We start from the raw sequence: 18,173 nt of genomic DNA on the forward strand, positions 1-18,173 counted from the left end.
TCAGCAACAAAATAATACAGGCTCTTCAAACTCACAGTACAGTTAGAAGAGACACAAGATTTTTCACAAAGTTTTTCCCAGACTTGAAAACCTTTGTGTGGTTTGAAGGCTGATCTTTCTCACCAAAAAAAGCTGGTTCAATAAAAGATATTACCTCAACCTCTTTATTTCTAATATCTTGGGACCGATATTGCTACACTACTCCATAGAGTTAAAGCTCACTAATATCTTAGGCACCAACCACATTTAAAAGTTTTTGTTTTTGTTTTTTGGGAGGGGGAATCATAGAATACTAGTTCTATACTTTGGATTTTTTAAAAGCTGATTTACCTTCATTTATAATTATTTTGAGGATTTTTTTACCCCAAATCACGTTAATTTTATCTTAAACTCTCTTTATTCCACTTGAACATGGTTTTAGAATTTCCTTGCAATTTTTTCAGAGCATAATTAACAGTAAACACATTTCTAATGTATTGAGGATGCATAATATTATTTCTTCTCATCTGATTCACTGATATACACTGACTATTTTAAGCCATTCTGGAAAAGCCCAAAGCAGCCAGATTCCACTGGACAGAAAACTGGGTTTATAGCCACTGTGCATTACGATCCAGCTAATCATAGAATACTAGTTGGAAGGGACCTTGAGAGGTCATCAAGTCCAGGTCCCAGCCCTCACGACAGAACCAAGCACCTGATAAGTGTCTGCTCTTAAACATCTCCAGTGATTGAAGGTTTGTAGGATGGGGATTTTTTTTCTTTTTTTCTTTTGCTATTAGTGCATAAATGAAAGCTGTTTCTTCACCTGCAGAATGGTGGTGGACAGAATGGGCACCTCTACAGAGCAGGGCAAAAGTCAAATTAAGATACGCAACTTAAGCTACAGCAATGGCGTAGCTGAAGTCAAAAAGCTTAATTTGGCTTTTGGCACTGTTGACACTGCAGGAAGACAAAGGAAGAACGCTCTTCCTTCAACTTCCCTTACTCCTCATGAAATGAGGGTTACAGGCATTGGAGTAAGAAGTCCTCCATCTCGACATTATTTCGAAATAATGGCTTACTGTGTTGCTGTGCATTTTGTTTTTTCGAAATAATAGCAGTTATTCCGAAATAACGCTGCTGTGCAGTCATATCCAATGACACAAAGAACCCCTTCCAAAATCCCTGTTATTTCCTATTGTTCATGATCATTCTGAGAATAGACTCCCTTTTGTCAGATGCCCTTCTCAAGTGTCCTGGTCTTCTCTCCGTGACTGAGGCCACAGGCTCACGTTAGCCAAGAAAGTCACCCTCATTCTCATCACTGATTAAGTTTGTCTGACAGCCTAAAGGCTTCTATTTTATCTGCAGCTGGTTTGTGTTTACTCTTCCTGGGAACAATCAGGAGGTGGACATTTTGAAAGTAGGCATGTTAAATGAAGGCAGCCTGTATTCTCAGTCCTGTTCAGGATACTAGGAAATAGTAGTCATTTTGAAAGTGGGCAATTCTTTGTGAGTTTCTGAGATTTTTATGCACCAAACACTGCTGACAAAATTTTATTTATGAAAAATAACCATCTAAATTTAAATTAATTTCAGGGATTACCTGTTGGACAATGAGTCAGACAAGGAGCAGGCAACGGACTGTTTAGTTTGTTAGAAAATGGAGTGTGCACATACACATACAGACACGGGGGGAATCCAGCTCCTGCTGCTTTGTGCTGGTCTCGTAATGCACAGTGGCTATAAACCCAGTTTTCTGTCCAGTGGAATCTGACTGCTTTGGGCTTTTCCAGAATGGCATAAAATAGTCAGTGTATATCAGTGAATCAGATGAGAAGAAATAATATTATGCATCCTCAATACATTAGAAACGTGTTTACTGTTAATTATGCTCTGAAAAAATTGCAAGGAAATTCTAAAACCATGTTCAAGTGGAATAAAGAGAGTTTAAGATAAAATTAAAGTGATTTGGGGTAAAAAAAATCCTCAAAATAATTATAAATGAAGGTAAATCAGCTTTTAAAAAATCCAAAGCATAGAACTGTACAGTCAGGGTACCCAAAACATAATTAACTCTGTCATGTAGTGATACCATGAGTGGGAGAAATCGAATGCATTTTAATATTCAGATTAATTTGGGATTACAAAGCTTATTACAATAAATCATTTTATGCATTAATAATCTGGATGGCACTGTACGTATCAGCACAAGGCAGAGTTGAGGTTGCTTGGATACTCTGTGCATTTCTGTACTTTAAAAAGTTTGAATTTCTTTTAAAATTTAATCTTAACTCTGAATTGTTGGGTTTATAATGCTTGTAAAAGTTAAACCACATAAATTACTGATACATACTCTCAACCTTAATTGCATTTCAAAGAAATTTTTGCCTGGGGAGGAAGGACATTTATTAGCATACAAATATTAAGTTAAAGTACCACATACTCTCAACTGTCTGGTTCAAAAGAGCAGAATGTTTCTATACATTTTAGTGATCTCCTTCACCTTAGCACCCACCATTACCTACTCCTACTCCATTCTCTCATCTGTTATCGCCAAGGAGTGGTTCTCCGCAAACAAACAAGAATGTAATGACTGGGAGAGGTAAGACAAACTTCTTTCTTTGTCACAAATCCAGATTTACTGGTCTATTTTTTTCAGATTTGAAGCAGAGGAGGGGACCACTTAGATGGCAAAATGTCAAGCTTGAAAAAATTCAAGCCTGAAATTGGCAGCCTTAGAATGCAAAACTGTACGGGAAACTGCTGTGTAGAGGTCACAGAGGGTGGTGCAGCAGCCAAAGAGCTTACATTTGTTGAAATAAGATTATGGAGCTGTCCTTACTTCCACAACCATTTGTAAATCTGTGTAAAATCTCTCTATGAATGCACTGACAACTCTGATGCTGCTGAAGTAACGACATTGTAGCCTGATATATAGCATGTATCATTCCTAAGAGAACCACAAATACAAAAGACCTTAAACAAAAAGGAACAGATGCCAATAAACTTCATGAGATCAAAAGTTATTCATTCAAAAGAGAGGTTATGTGTTGAAAAGTTAAAAGAATAGTCTCTCTCTGTCAGGGCCATCCTGAGGAGGGGAGGGGCGTGGGGTCTGGGGCAACCTCCCCCACAGTGCACCAGGCACAGAGCCTCTGGCAAACTGTCTACCGCAGGCCCCATCCCTCCCACGACCTTGCTCCACCTCTCCCCCAAGCTCTGCCTCTGCTCCGCCCCCACTCTGTCCCATTGCCCTCTCCCCCAGCAATGCAACCTGCAGAATTATAGGGCCCTGGTCCCACCCCTTCCCCCCGCATACACTCACCCCATGAGTGGTGAGAGCTGGAGCAGCTTGGCAGCCTGCTCCACCACACCGAGCTGCCCTCCCGGCCTGCTGCGCCTCACTTCTCCACAGCCAGCAGGACCGGATTGCTCTGGGGCAGGACACGCTGCTTCCCACTGCTGCTGAGAAGTAATGCACAATGGGCTGGGAGAGAGCGGGTGAAGCAGGATGCCAGCCTGCTCCAGCTTCTGCCATCCATGTAGTAGTGCATGTGTATGGGGAATGCAAACCCTGCTGCTGCTGCAACACCAGTTCCCCATAACCCGCCGGTCCCTCCCATCCACTGGACTGTTGGAGCAGCCACTGCGGGGCCCCCAAAAGCATGGGGCTGAGGCGGCCACCCTGAATCGTCTTATAGCACACACCTATTCTTGCATACATTTGGCTGTGCCTAACTTACATGCTGAAAGACAATAATTAATGCTGGCCCTTGATCTGCCAAATCCTGAACAGCCTCTGCTGTCATTTATCCTTCTGTGCAAGTGCCTGTTTAATCCCCTACACACACAGCACATGCCTTTTGCTGTACTTCATAAAAACGGACAGCTTTGCTGACTAAGTGAGAACATGCATGTTTCACCAGTGCTAGTTGGAAAGCTCCCACTTTGTGTCCACGTCACTCAGTGCATACAACGCAGAATAGAAATGACTATTAATAACATGGCCCTAAAATTCTATATATAGTATAAAACTTACAGCAGGGGTTAGAGCAGCTGAGGGGCCTGCTACTGAAATATGCAGCCTGTTAATGTTGACGTTAATTCAACTCCAGGACAGGTTGGTAGCTCATGTCATGGCTATTTAGTACTCTAAGTAACTATGTTTGTTTTCTCAAGCTTTCTGGGCACAGGGGTCTATAACACAAGAATCCCCACATCTGGAAGCCTCACCAGAATCTAAAGGTATAAAGGCAACTACCCTTTTACTTACATGTTTTATCAGCTCAAGGTTGGCTAAAGCACATTAGCAGGGCTGTAACTGTTCTATGGATCCAATAGACTTCCTGTAATAAGAAATGTAACAAGCAAATCAAAGTAACAAGAATTCACTCTTTTGTATTGTGAGGGGTTTGATCACAGGGTTCTCCTTGAGACTGTCATCTTATGCACTGACCATACCACAGAGCCCACCTACCTGTCCTCTGGGTGCCCCACTATCCTGTCCTGCTGTGCCAGAAGGGCCGGTCTCCCTCAACAAAGGCACAGAGTTGGCATAACTGTCTGCCCTCCTCCATGCCCCTCTCTCCCCCCTGCAGTGTAACATAGATGCTGGTAACAGCTCAGCTCTGGGAGGTATCAGCTACAGGGACTTGACAGCACCCAGGAGCAGAGCCCCAGAAGGGACCAAACCCCCAGATGAATCCATCTTACTCTATATAAAAGTTTTACACAAAGAAAGTTCACAGAGTTTGCTCTATCAATGAAAGAGATGTCCACAGCTGTTGATCCTCCCCCCAAGATAACAATTATTTACACTGGGCTTTGTAATAAACAAACATTTACACTGGGCTTTATAATAAACAAAAAAACGATACATGCACAAAAATAAAACAAACACTTTCAGGCTCTTGAATGATAGGGTACTTGCCCTGTTTTGCATAAAGCACATTCAAGTTATTCATATTCATATATTCAAACATATTTTCATAAAAAATGGGAGTGTAGCATCACACATAGCACCTTTCATCCAAAGACCTTGGACCACTTCAGAAACACAAATCGTAGAATCATAGGGTTGGAATAGACCTCAGGAGGTCATCGAGTCCAACTCCTTGCTAAAAGCAGGACCAATCCCAGATAAATCATCCCAGCCAAAACCTCTAGGAATGGAGATTCCATCACCTCCCTAGGTAACCCATTCCAGTGCTTCACCACCCTCAGAGAGAAATAGTTTATCCTCATATTGTGACGGCGCGTTGGGGGTCCCCCGACTCCTGCACCCCGAAATGGCACAAACAGACTGCACCAGCCGGTGGAATAGAGGAAGTTTATTGCCTCTCCAGGATACAGCACAGCACAGATGTAGTCTGGTCACAGAGCAGGGCTAGGATGCCTCAGGCCCCCTTGAGATGGGGGAGACTGGGCCCCTAAACTCCAGCCCCTTTCCCTAGGCTGTCTCCTCCATGCTCTCAGACAGCAACTAACTAACTCTCTTCCAGCTCTGCCCCCGCAGCCAGGGCAGCATTCCACCTTCCTTTGTTCCTCTCCATGGAGGGTGTCTGGCCGTACTGGTTTGCATAGTGACTCATCCTGTTTTGCTGGGTCATGGTACCCACGGCAGCCAGAGGGGGTTACCCCAGAGCCAGCAGCATAGAAACCAGCCAGCTACCCCCACTACGTCACAGTTCTCCCCCCTCCGAGAGCGAATTGAGCAGGGTCACTCTGCTCGTGACCTAGGGAAGTTCGGGTCCTCTGTGTGGGAACCTGCCCTGGGGACATGGGTGCTCCCCTTGACTCAGGCCGGCCGTGGCGAGGCCCCACATGCGCTGGCTTCCCTCTGTCCACTCGCCGCCCCGCTCCAGGGCGACTGGCACAGGCCTGTCCTCGGGGGTCACACCCACCCTTCCGCTGGCCTTGGTTGCTTTCTGCACAGGCAAGCCCTTCTCTCTGCACAGCCCCACCAGCTCTGCCTTCAAGAGTCGGGCGTAGGCCATCTGCCCGCTGGTCCCCTCGGTGCAGACTCACCAGTCTAGTGCTGCAGTGCCCCACGATTCCCAGGAACCGCTTCTCTCTGTCTCCAGCACGCCTGGCTCTAGGGCTCTTGCTTCTAGGGCGCCTTGTCGCTCGCCGCTGGAAGCTCCATCCACGGGGTGCAGTGCATCCCACTCCTGACACCAGTGTGACGGCGTGTTGGGGGTCCCCTGTCGCCTGCACCCCGAAATGGCACAAACAGACTTCACCAGCCGGTGGAATAGAGGAAGTTTATTGCCTCTCCAGGATACAGCACAGCACAGATGTAATCTGGTCACAGAGCTGGGCTAGGATGCCTCAGGCCCCCTTGAGATGGGGGAGACTGGGCCCCTAAACTCCAGCCCCTTTCCCTAGGCTGTCTCCTCCATGCTCTCAGACAGCAACTAACTAACTCTCTTCCAGCTCTGCCCCCCCAGCCAGGGCAGCATTCCACCTTCCTTTGTTCCTCTCCATGGGGGGTGTCTGGCCATACTGGTTTGCATAGTGACTCATCCTGTTTTGCTGGGTCATGGTACCCACGGCAGCCAGTGGGGGTTACCCCAGAGCCAGCAGCATAGAAACCAGCCAGGTACCCCCACTACGTCACACATATCCAACCTGGAACTTCCCCATTGCAACTTGAGATTATTGGTCCTCGTTTGTTATCTGTCACCACTGAGAACAGCTTCTCCTCATCATCTCTAGAACCCCTCTTCAGGTAGTTAAAGGTTGCTAACAAATCCCCCCTCATTCTTTTCTCCTCATAAGGAATGTGCTTAACCCTCCTAATAATTTTGTTGCCTGCTGCTGGACTATCTCCAATACATCCACATCCTTTCTGTAATGGGGGGCCCCAGAATTGGACACAGTACTGCAGATGTGGAATCACCAGTGCCAAATAAAAAGAAAAAATCACTTCCCTAGATCTGCTGGCAATACTCCTCCTAAGCACCACAATATGCTGTTAGCCTTCTTGGCTACAAGGGCACACTGTTAACTCATACCTAGCTTCTCATCCACTGTAATCCCCAGGTCATAATAAAATATAAAGGAACAGCAAATGACCCACAGAAGACAGTATGGGCTATTTATCAGCCTCCATCTCATAGGTCAATCTGTATTTTAAAAAACCATAATTTTTTAGCAATTGTGCATCCTTCAGTTGCATCTATTCATACTCGCTTCCAGAGCTAAGCTTAACAGTTCATTCCAGAGCTAAATTAGTTTTGTGCAAGCTTCAAAAATTTCAGACATTTTAAGTGGACAGACACCCAAAAGTCGTTGTTCTTTTATCAACTCTTAGCCCAACAAATGAACCTCCTAGCTCTGTACCAGAGAAGACTCTGGAGACCATGTTTGCTCTGGAGATTTCTGTAACTTACAATGGCTTTGACTGTAATGGCACAGACATTAGGCTCCTCATCGATCACTTTGGCAAACAGGTTGATGACTAGTGATTGCTCAGGATTTTCTTGCTCCCTGAGGTGACGTCTTCTGTTTCCTAGTTTAATTTGTTCTGATCTAGAATAAATTTATGAGTCTATACCTCCCTAATTAAAGCCTTGTCTATGTTAGGATTTTGCTCAGATGCCAGTCACTGATATGACTGCCAGGTATAAAAAAGGAAAGCTATAATTGACGGTAATACAGCTTGCCCTTTCTTAAGACTGGACAAACTCAATTAGTGCAAATCACAGCTTTTTTTTGTCTGTGCTTGGAGCCTTCTCCTGGTGCAGTGATAGAGGGCATAGAGAGATTCAGAAGTAGCCCAGTGAGTGAAAACTTTGTGAATTGGCCAATCTTATGGCTTCATGTCCACTTAGGAGGTCAAGAGAGCTGGATGGAAGTGCCAGTCCCTTTTCTTCCACTATTTGATCTGAGGAAATGGGGCTGGCCCACGAAAGCTCATCACCTAATAAACCATCTTGTTAGTCTTTAAAGTGCTACATAGTCCTGTATTTTGTTCCAGTCAAAACAGGAATTTTTTGATTACCTGCTTTGCTCAAAAGATTCGACGCTTCTGAAGGTGGCATATCTGCAGGTTAAACTGACAAACAATCTGTGGGGATTTACTACAGGAAAGAAACACAACAATCACAATGTCCTGACCTAGAAACCTTGCAGGGAAACTCAGCACAAGGCAGACACAGCACACAGATCACTGGAACCAGCTTAAATTGCTGGAGTGTCAGGATAGCCTCCAATCTACAGAATAGAGCTGGGAAGGACCCCAGTTGTAGTATATTTGTTATTATTGTTTTATATGTGTATCTTTATTGAGTTAAATAACAAGCCAAGTAGTGAGCAGGGATGTTATTATACGAGCAATTCAAAAGAACAAAAACAGCTCAATAAAAGGAGCATCCCTTTGATCAATACAGAAGTAGGCCAAACAATAACAGATCACATTCGGATACATTAAGTATTAACATAAGAACATAAGAATGGCCATACTGGGTCAGACCAAAGGTCCATCTAGCCCAGTATCCTGTCTACCGACAGTGGCCAGCACCAGGTGCCCCAGAGAGGGTGGACCGAAGACAATGATCAAGCGATTTGTCTCCTGCCATCTCTCTCCAGCCTCTGACAGACAGAGGCCAAGGACACCATTTTATCCCCTGGCTAATAGCCTTTTATGGACCTAATCTCCATGAAATTATCTAGCTTCTCTTTAAACTCTATTATAGTCCTAACCTTCACAGCCTCCTCTGGCAAGGAGTTCCACAGGTTGACTACACGCTGTGTGAAGAAGAACTTTCTTGTATTAGTTTTAAACCTGCTCGCCATTAATTTCATTTGGTGTCCTCTAGTTCTTCTATTTAGGAAACTAATGAAGAACTTTTCTTTATCGGCCCTCTCCACACCACTCATGATTTTATAGACCTCTATCATATCCCCCCTCAGTCTCCTCTTTTCCAAACTGAAAAGTCCCAGTCGCTTTAACCTCTCCTCATATGGGACCCGTTCCGAACCCCTAATCATTTTAGTTGCCCTTTTCTGAACCCTTTCCAAGGCCAAAATATCTTTTTTGAGGTGAGGAGACCACATCTGTACACAGTATTCAAAGCTGTACACATCTGTACACAGTATTGAAATCTAATCCAGTCATATTTACAAAACGGAAATAACTCCTGAGTAAAAGTTATACAGTGAACTACAACTTCACACTCTGATAATAAAAAACTTCTCACTTACACCAGCATAAATCAGTCCACTGAGGTTAATGGACCTACACTAAGGCAGAAATGAAAGTCAAGTTTGCTTCCACTCGTGCATTGTGAAAAATCAGCGTTAATGTACACATTTGTGAAAAAGAGAATAGCTTAAGAGAAAGTCTTTACTGCAATGATGCCAATGGTCTTTGCAGGTTCTAGTAGGGGGAATCTTGCACAAGTTTACAGACAACTGCCTCTGCTATCTCAAAGGTATTCAGATGTGATATGCTGAGAGATGTTTACCAAATGTAAATGATGTGATTGTGTTGTTGCAGAGAGACCTTTAAAAGGAAACTCCCAAGGGGGCTAATCGAGAGTGAAACTGAGAAGGAGAAGAACTCTGAAAAGCAAACAATGAGGTTTATTACAAGTGACAAAGGAAGGGAACTATTGAATTATTATTTATGGGATTTCATTGTGTTAAAGTGAATATTAAGTTACTTTTAGAATGTCTCTTTGCAAATGTAAAGAGAAAGAAAGATAATCACTTCAAAGGTTCATTGTCAGAAATAAGTTATATGAGATGGCAAATTGGCTGGAAATATGGAGTAGTACTTAGCTGACATTTGTTGACAAGAGATTTGATTCCCTCTGAGAAAATCCTTAAGAACTGTGTCCACAGTTCATCAGCTTCAAAGTAAATGTAAGTAATGTCAAACTATACTAGTGTAACTTTGAAAGCAAACTGTTTGTGCTCAGGGTATGACTGTTATTGGAAGTCACACTCTAGATGAATGTAGCTGATATATATACTCAGATATAGGACGAAGGATAAGTGAACTACAAAAGATTAAAAATGTGGGTTAAGTTCAGATAGATAAACACAGAAAAAGTATGGATGCTCATCTGACATTATCTGAACTTTGTATATCAGAAAGACAATGTTGTAAGTCTCATGAGAAACAGGCTTGTTTGTGAGATTACTAGCTCTTCTGTTTCTGATCCCAGATGGAATAGTATGACTGCAGCCAGCTTCTTGCATGGTGTTTTGCTTACAGAAGCTGGCAAAAGATCAGTTCTAAAAAAGGATAGAAGTTCAGGGTTGAGACTGTTATTCTATCCAAATTTGTTTGTCTGTCCTTTACTGCTGAAACAGACAATGGAAGAGAAAGCACAAAACATGAGTGGAAACTAATCTTTTGTACAATAATACACAATGCTCAGTAAGAGTTGTTAGGGTTTTTTTAATAAAAAGGAAATTATTTAAAAAATATAGAACTTTGAGATAACAGCTGAGTGGCTGATTTATTTATTTATTTTTTCTCTTGGGAATGGTGGAAGGAGGGAAGAGTCAGTAGGGAAACAATGATATTTGCGTAATTTACAAGTAAAGAAAATGATCCTTTCTCTAGGTCAAAGACAATTTTAAAGTTTCATTTATAAACATTTACTGATTCCATCTGATCTCTCTCAGTTAAACCTAACACCTCATATGGACAATGTGATATCCACAGAGTTTGGCCCCAAAATAGGGTTTGTGTAAACAGAACTCATTGCAGGATAGGCACCTTAGGGGTATATGCAGGATATTTTCCCAAAGTGCCAACATGTCTTGGGAACCTAAATTCCATTTTCTAAACTGGCTTAGACACTTTGGAGCCTAACTCTCACTGAAAGTCAATGAGATTTATGCTTCCAAATCACTTCTGAAAAAATAATTTAAGGCTCTGAAGTCATTTAGGTGCTTTAGAAAAATGTAACCACATTACTAAATGCTTTATGATTATATTTAACTTTAATGACAAATACATTTAGAGAATATATGCGTGTATTTGTGCTGAAATACATAATTTATTACTTAAATGCTTCACAAATGAATTAAAGTAAAAAGAGGTAGAGTTATAAAATATGTAGGGCCAGATTAACTCATGCTTTCCAGCAGTATACATCCTGGCAGAGCTCCCTGGTTGCAGGACCTCTGAAGGAGAAGCAGTTTGCAGTAGTGCAAAGTGTCTACAATTACTCTTTACAAGGGATAAATATCCAGTAAGAAACTGAGATTGTGAAGGCAGCGAGTTTGTTGAAGTTTTAAAAAAAACCTTTCCCTGCCTCTAGCAAAGCCATGTGAAAGTTAGCAGTAATAAAGCAATACCCAGCCTCCACCAAGTAAATCTCTTCTATGACAGGCAAAGTATTGCTGGGACAACAATGACTAACTTTAATAGAAAGAAGACATATCTGCAGTCACTGTTTGACCACTATATACATCTGCTACTATTTGAGAAGAGAAATGGGACCTCTGGCAAAGCAAACAAGGGTAAGAATTTGGGAGCCAAACTTCTTTAATAATAAGCCAAATTCTACCAAGCAGAAGTCAATAGGGGTCGCATCTACATAACCAAGGGCAGAATTTCAGCCACTTGCTTGCAAACATACATGTTTGATTCTGTGTTTAGCATGCAGAAATACAGATCTGCACACACACATAAATGTGTTCTCACACAGGATTCAAGAATGGTAGAGAGAGTTCTACTTAAAGATGAAAAGTATGCAACATATCTGTTGAGTATCAAATCACATCTTTTACTGGCAAAACTCCTATTGATTTCACCACTAGAAGTTTGCCTGTGTCATAACCACAGGATTTGGCCTTTAATTTCTTTTTGCATGCCAAGGAGAACATTTGCTTGTAGTTCAGCTCTGCACAGGCCTACCAAGAACAAGGAGATATCATTCTAGAAAGTGACCTTTTCAAAATTGTGTTATATAATAACCTAAGTCTGGTGAGTCTTGATGGGGGTCTTCCCCCACGTACTGCTGAAGTTGCATGGCATATTCAAACAATTCCCTTGTTCCTGGGACTTGGAAACTTACTAGGAAATTAAAAGTTAAAATATGCAGACAATTTTAAAGTAGCAAATAATTTTATGAACTTCCAACAGGCTGTATATGTTTGCCATTCCCTGAACCAGAATCATTACACAATGCAGGTATTTGTGGGGGGAAATTCAGACAGATTTTATGGTCTCTGTAACACTTAGAAAAAAGCTTGTTAAACTATTGCTGCTCATTCCCCACTTTTATGACTGTTGAGCTGAATTATTATTGCATGTAATACTGTTCTTTGTATTTGCATCAAGCATTAGGTTTTAGGTGAGTAATCCCCATCAGTCACACTGTTTACAGGGCACTGTTTTGTTTTAACTCTGTGGGATAAAATGGCTATTTAAATTCAAATTTCTCTCTCACTGGTCTCTGCTTTCAGCTCCAATTGAAAATGAACATAGAAAAATCGAGTAGCTTCTTTGGTATTCTTTCAATCGGTAAGGAAAGTTAATGTAAGGCTATGTCTACATGACAGGTTTTTTTTGGAAAAACAGTTGTTTTTCTGAAAAAACTTCATGTACGTCCACACTGCAATCACATTCTTTCAAAAAAACAGAGGGGTTTTCCCGACATTGGTAAACCTCTTTCTACAAGGAGGAAGCCTTTTTCCAAAAAAGCTCTTTTGGAAAAAGGCACATGTGAACGGGGAAGAGGGAGTTCTTTTGAAAGAAAAAGGCACAGGTGCCCTGGTGGCCATTCCGTCCATAGTAATCACAGCTTACATGTGAGAGAGCATCCATTCAGTGCGGACACTATCTGTTGAAAAAGCAGATTACTTTTGTGATGCACTTTTGCAGTGCGGACGCTCTTTCAGAAGAAGTTTTTTCGGAAGAACTCTTCCAGAAACTCTTCTTCTGAAAGAAGCCTGCAGTTTAAGCATAGCCTGAGGGTGGGTTGAGATGTTTTGTCTGTGTGGATCCCACTTACAGTATGCATGCACCTCACGCATGCAAGTTCAGAATCTTTTGACCAGCAGTGTCTGTTTGGGATCATGCCTGTGCCCCCATGCCCACACAAGGGCATACAGGGCAAAGTGACCCCATCTGTCTTTCTGGTCTCTGTGCCAGAGTGGACTTGGCTCCAGTGGGAATAAAATGAGGCAAAGAAAATTGTTTAACTACAAGTCCAGAGTCTTTATGGCTCTGAACAGGCTAGCAAAGTCAAAAGGACCAATATGACTTACCTTGCTTGATCTCTGCTGATCCAGGAAGGAGGATCCATGCCATGATGAGTCACGCTTAGAACACATGCCAAATCTTTCCCACCTTGATGTGCTGATGGTGGTACCAGGCTCTGATACACAGCCAGGGCTGAACTATATGCCATTGAATGGTAGGACTGGGTGGTCACAAGGATGTGCAGAGCACAGGCATGATTCAAATGGGTATCGCCAATGAAAGGATTCCACTTTCACATCCACAAGGCACATGGACTCCATAAATGGGACAAAGACCCCCTCCAGCATGCTGGCTGGGACTTTGAAAGAAATGCAAGTGGAGTCCACTAACCAATTATCCATCCTAGGTTTTGCACAGAACCCTGGGCACTCAGGAAGCAGTTATGCATTACAGGTGATTAGAAAAAGGCAAGTATTGCCCGTACAAGCATTTCAGAAGAAACAAGTTGCTTTTTTAAAACAAAGCTTTTCAACCTTTAAATTGAAAATTTTGATTTTATGTTGAAAAGTGGAAAATCTTTGAAAGGAAATTTTTTTTGCAAAACTTCATTTCCCCCAAAAAGGTCTTTTTTTGGTCAAAAGAATTTGATCAGCTTTAATATAAGTATTTGGGTAGTGCCAATTTGCTCATCAAAGTTGATATTTACTTCATTATGGAGCCTCAGTGCTTTGGTTAAAGAAATTCCCAGTAATTTAGGAGATTAAGGGCTTGTCTACAGGGAGAGTTAGGTTTTATCTACACTGGCAAGTTTTCTCAAGGAAAAGGTCTTTGGTTGATAAAACAGTGGGAGTGTTCATACTTTTCGTGCATTGTGCTAAAGACTCTACAAAGACCTTGAGTGCCCCGCTGTGCACCATGTCAGAAAGGTTGCAACAGATAAGGCAGCAGCCTAGAAAAAACAGGGAGGATTTGGTTCACAAAGTGCTAAATGGATCAGTGAGAGCAGCCATCCAAACAGCACTTGGCAAGGGAGCTGAGGAATGCGACGACAACCACACCTTCACCAGGCAGGCCATGCAACACATGGGCAGGGCGATGGAGGAACAGACTAGATCCTCAAGTGTTTAGTGAAGAAGCGCAGTGAGCCAACATGAGTTCGTCCCCTCTGCAGCAGATTCAAATGTCTGTGTCCAGAAACAGCCCCTTCTCACACCCTCCCATTCCTTCTCCCACTCTAGCAGTCCTCATTTTCCCATGCACTCCACACTCTCTCTCTCTCCTTTGAGTATGACACCTGAAGCTACACAAATTTGTGAGTTGTAACCCCCTGCCAGAGCTTCCCATACCCAGTCCCTGGGAGTGCTTTATTGCATTTCAGTGCTCTGTGTGATGATGAATAAGGGCATGATTTTATAATGGTTCAATGTTTTTATTTGCTCTTTAACCATCTCACAGAGCAGTCGCTGAGATCCCAGGTGCAGGCTTAAGGGCTTGCTCCTGAGTACGTGTTGCATTGGGCGAGGGGAGTATGCAGAGTGGAAGCAGCTGTAACAGGTTTATTTCAATGCCCCCCTCAAAGCCTCCCCGATGTTAACAGAAGCCTCTGTGCTCCTCTGACAGCTCTAGTATCTTGCTGCTTAGACTCTGCAGCCAACCACTGAGCCTCGGTGCTCCATCCCAAGCAAACAATTGCCCCTTATTTTCACACAAATTATGCCAATGCAACAGCCGCAATAACCATGGGAATACATTTCCAGAGAGGTCTAGCCTGCCACAGAGACACTTCAATCTCACCTTCAATCTCCCAAAGGTGCATTGGACCCATGCGCACCTGCTCAGCCTGTTGTTAAAACGCGCCTGATTGCTGTCCAGATGCCCCATGTGTGCGTTAACAAGCCAGAGTTGCAAGGGGTAAGCTGGCCCCCAGGATCACAATGGGCATTTCCACATCCCCAACTGTACTTTTGTGTCCTGGAAAGAAAGTCCCTGCCTGCAGCTTTCTGTACAGGCCAGTGTTCCTGAAGATTTGGGCGTCATGCACCTCTCCAGTCCACCCCATCTGCAAAAACTCACAGCGATCAACAAGCGCCTGCAGCACCATTGAGAAATATCCCTTCGGGTATGTCTACACTAGCCCCCTAATTCGATCTAGGGAGGCTAACGAGGGCGACCGAAATTGCAAGTGAAGCATAGGATTTAAATATCCCGTGCTTCATTAGCATGTTCCCAGCCGGTTGCCATTTTAGTAATTGACTAGCCCGAAGTAACTGCCCGCGTCTACACATGGCAGTGAAATGGGACTCCGAATTAAAGCCCTAAATCGAATTAGCTGTTATTCCTCCTGCAATGAGGTTTACCAGCTAATTCTATATAAGGCTTTAATTCGGAATCCCGTTTCACTGCCGCGTGTAGACCCTTCCTGTTGATGTACTCGTTGGCAAGGTGGGCTGTTGCTAAAATGGGAATCTGTGTGTATTCCGCCTCTGCCCCAGCTGGGAAATCCCATGTCTGCAAAGGTAGCCACAATGTCATGTACATTCCCAGAGTCCTGGTCCTCTGTAGCTGAATGTGATTTATAGTCCTGCACTCTCGCACCTGTACAGCTCCAGTGGCAGATGGCCCCACTCCAAACTGATTTGAAACTGACCTGTAGCAATCAAGAGTCATCAGCTTTCACACTGCAATTGCCACACATGCTCAACTCATTCCAGTATCCTGGCGCCTCAGCCTGGAGGCCAGCTCAGCACACAGCTCAGGAAGGTGGCTTTATGCATCCTAAAGTTCTGCAGCCGCAGCTCTTCATCCCGCACCTGCATGATGATGCGATTCCGCCAGTCACTGGCGATTTCCTGAGTACAAACCACCCATCTACTCCCTAGAGCTGCTCTGTGACTGCAAAATGCAGTTGGAAACAGTCTCAAAAAGGACTCTAGAGGTCCCTGAACAAAGCGATGCCTGATGGGATGTTTTGCATGATCCAAAGATACCTGCTTTGTTCCAGGGTCCCAAAACACCTAGCAACCCATGGTGTCACCAAGTACTGTGGGTTACATACCCATAGTGCATTGCTCCCGCTGTTGACAGGGGAGCTAAAGATATGGACACAATCTGTGGACAGAGGGAGCAAGCGTACACATGCCTGGCACTTTTTTGGTGGCTTCTGCATGTCAACATTTGTTTATCGTTGGGCCAGTTGTTCCCTACCCCCAGGCTCAAGCTCAGAAGGGCACCATTTGAGGGTGGGGAGCCTAAGGTACCCTGGGAGCCGTGGTTCTTTGGCTAGGTCCCTGCCTAGAGAGCTAGCCCTGGAGCAGGGAAGGGTCTGTATTTCCCAGCATTCCCTTTGCTGCTAGCAACAGGAAAGGGAGTGGAAGAAGCTGTGAGCCATGCTGTGAATGGAGAGCTGGCTGCTGGAGGGGGTGGTGCTGTGAGTGGGGAACAGGTGGCTTTGGCCCAGATATCACGCTCAGAAGCCTTTCCCGGACTGGACTAGGGATGAGCGTGGCCTGTTTGCTGCTCCCAAGGAAGGAATTGGGTGGATCGAGTGGACAATGCTCCTCTGCCTCAAGCGTGGACCCCCAGGAGAGGTTAATATGATAAGTAAGGGCAGAAAGGCTCTACCTGGGCAGCTGTAGGTGCAATATGAGCTATGCAGCAGGAGTTGAGTCTGTTTCCGTTGCCATGGAAGCAGAAATGGACTCTTCCTTTCCAGATGCTCTGATACTCAGACAAGGAATCGGGCACCTGCCTCCAGATCTGAACGAGGGATGTTAAATGTCAGTTAATTGAACAGTTGAGTCACCTCATGAATTCTTATCAGTTAGTCGACTATTCTATAGTCCCTGGGGGTGGGGGCGGCAGCCAGTGCACTCTGACCTCACTCCCGAGGAGCTCCCTGCTACTCTGCGCTGCTGCGACTGCATCAGAGACAGTGTGCTGGGTGCCAGGGAGGAGCCGGTTCGTGAGGGCAGCCAGTTTAAAAACCAGCTCCCTTTGTGGACTGGCTGCCTGTCGCCCTGCACTGCTGCCTGTGTTAAAGAGGTAGTGGTGCAGGGTGGAAGCAGCCCCTGTCTAAGGGGTGGGCTGAGCTCCTGGACCCGGTGTGATCCAGAACTGAGCAGGGCTGCCTGCCTTCCTGGCTCCTGATAGAGCTGCAGTGGGGGCAGGGCTCAGACTCGTTGCAAGCCAGGACTGAGACAGGCTGCTGGCCAGCCTGCTAAAAAATGAACTAGCAAGTGGAGGGAGGGAGGAATGCATGTAGTCTATAGCATTAACCTATAAGCTTTTGCTTATTGGTTAATCGACTCCACTGTTACATCCCTAATTTGGACAGGAGGACTCCAGTTTCATTTGGGCTGCTGCTCCAGCATTTCTCCAAGATCAAATACTGATCCACTGTAACGTGTTGCAAGGGTATGTCTACACTACCCTCCTAGTTCGAACTAGGAGGGTAATGTAGGCATACCGCGCTTGCAAATGAAGCCCGGGATTTGAATTTCCCGGGCTTCATTTGCATAAGCGGGGAGCCGCCATTTTTAAATCCCCGCTGCTTCGAACCCCGTGCAGCGCGGCTACACGGGGCTCGAACTCGGTAGTTCGAACTAGGTTCCTATTCCGAACTACCGATACACCTCGTTCCACGCCTACATTACCCCGCTAGTTCGAACTAGCGGGGTAGTGTAGACATACCCTTGTAGAACAAGTAAGATAAAATTGAGCAGCAAATGCTGGCATCTTCCCAGTGCTAATTGGGACTGGAGTTGCTATTTCAACCACCATAACTGTGTGTGTTGGGTTTTTGTCCAGGAAGCTAGCAAGTGCTGACACTTCATGCTGGCCTTGCTGTGGACACCACTCCTGCAGCTCCCATTGGTCAGTAATGGAGAACTGTGGCCAGTGCCTGTCGATGAGGGGCAAGCTGCTTTCAGGAGTGGTGCAGGGCCAGGGCAGGAGTGGGCTCCATCTGTAGGGCAGCTGTCTGGCTGCTCCCAGGGTGGGTGAGACTTGTACCCACAAC

General features: G+C 44.4%; 1 long non-coding RNA gene across 1 annotated transcript in view; it reads right to left on the reverse strand.

Moving 5' to 3' along the window:
• The window catches only part of LOC149523707 (uncharacterized), a 32,117-nt gene extending 14,505 nt beyond the window's left edge, over positions 1-17,612 (reverse strand). Inside the window, exons 1-2 of the long non-coding RNA XR_016350495.1 lie at positions 16,778-17,612; positions 4,259-4,331 (exon numbers count right to left, since the gene is read on the reverse strand). This is a non-coding gene — a long non-coding RNA (uncharacterized LOC149523707). The remainder of the gene's footprint in view (positions 1-4,258; positions 4,332-16,777) is intronic.
• Between the last annotated feature and the right edge of the window lie 561 nt (positions 17,613-18,173).

This window comes from Pelodiscus sinensis, chromosome 12, assembly GCF_052426305.1.
Source record: "Pelodiscus sinensis isolate ZL-2025 chromosome 12, ASM5242630v1, whole genome shotgun sequence".
Lineage (NCBI taxonomy): Eukaryota > Metazoa > Chordata > Testudines > Trionychidae > Pelodiscus > Pelodiscus sinensis.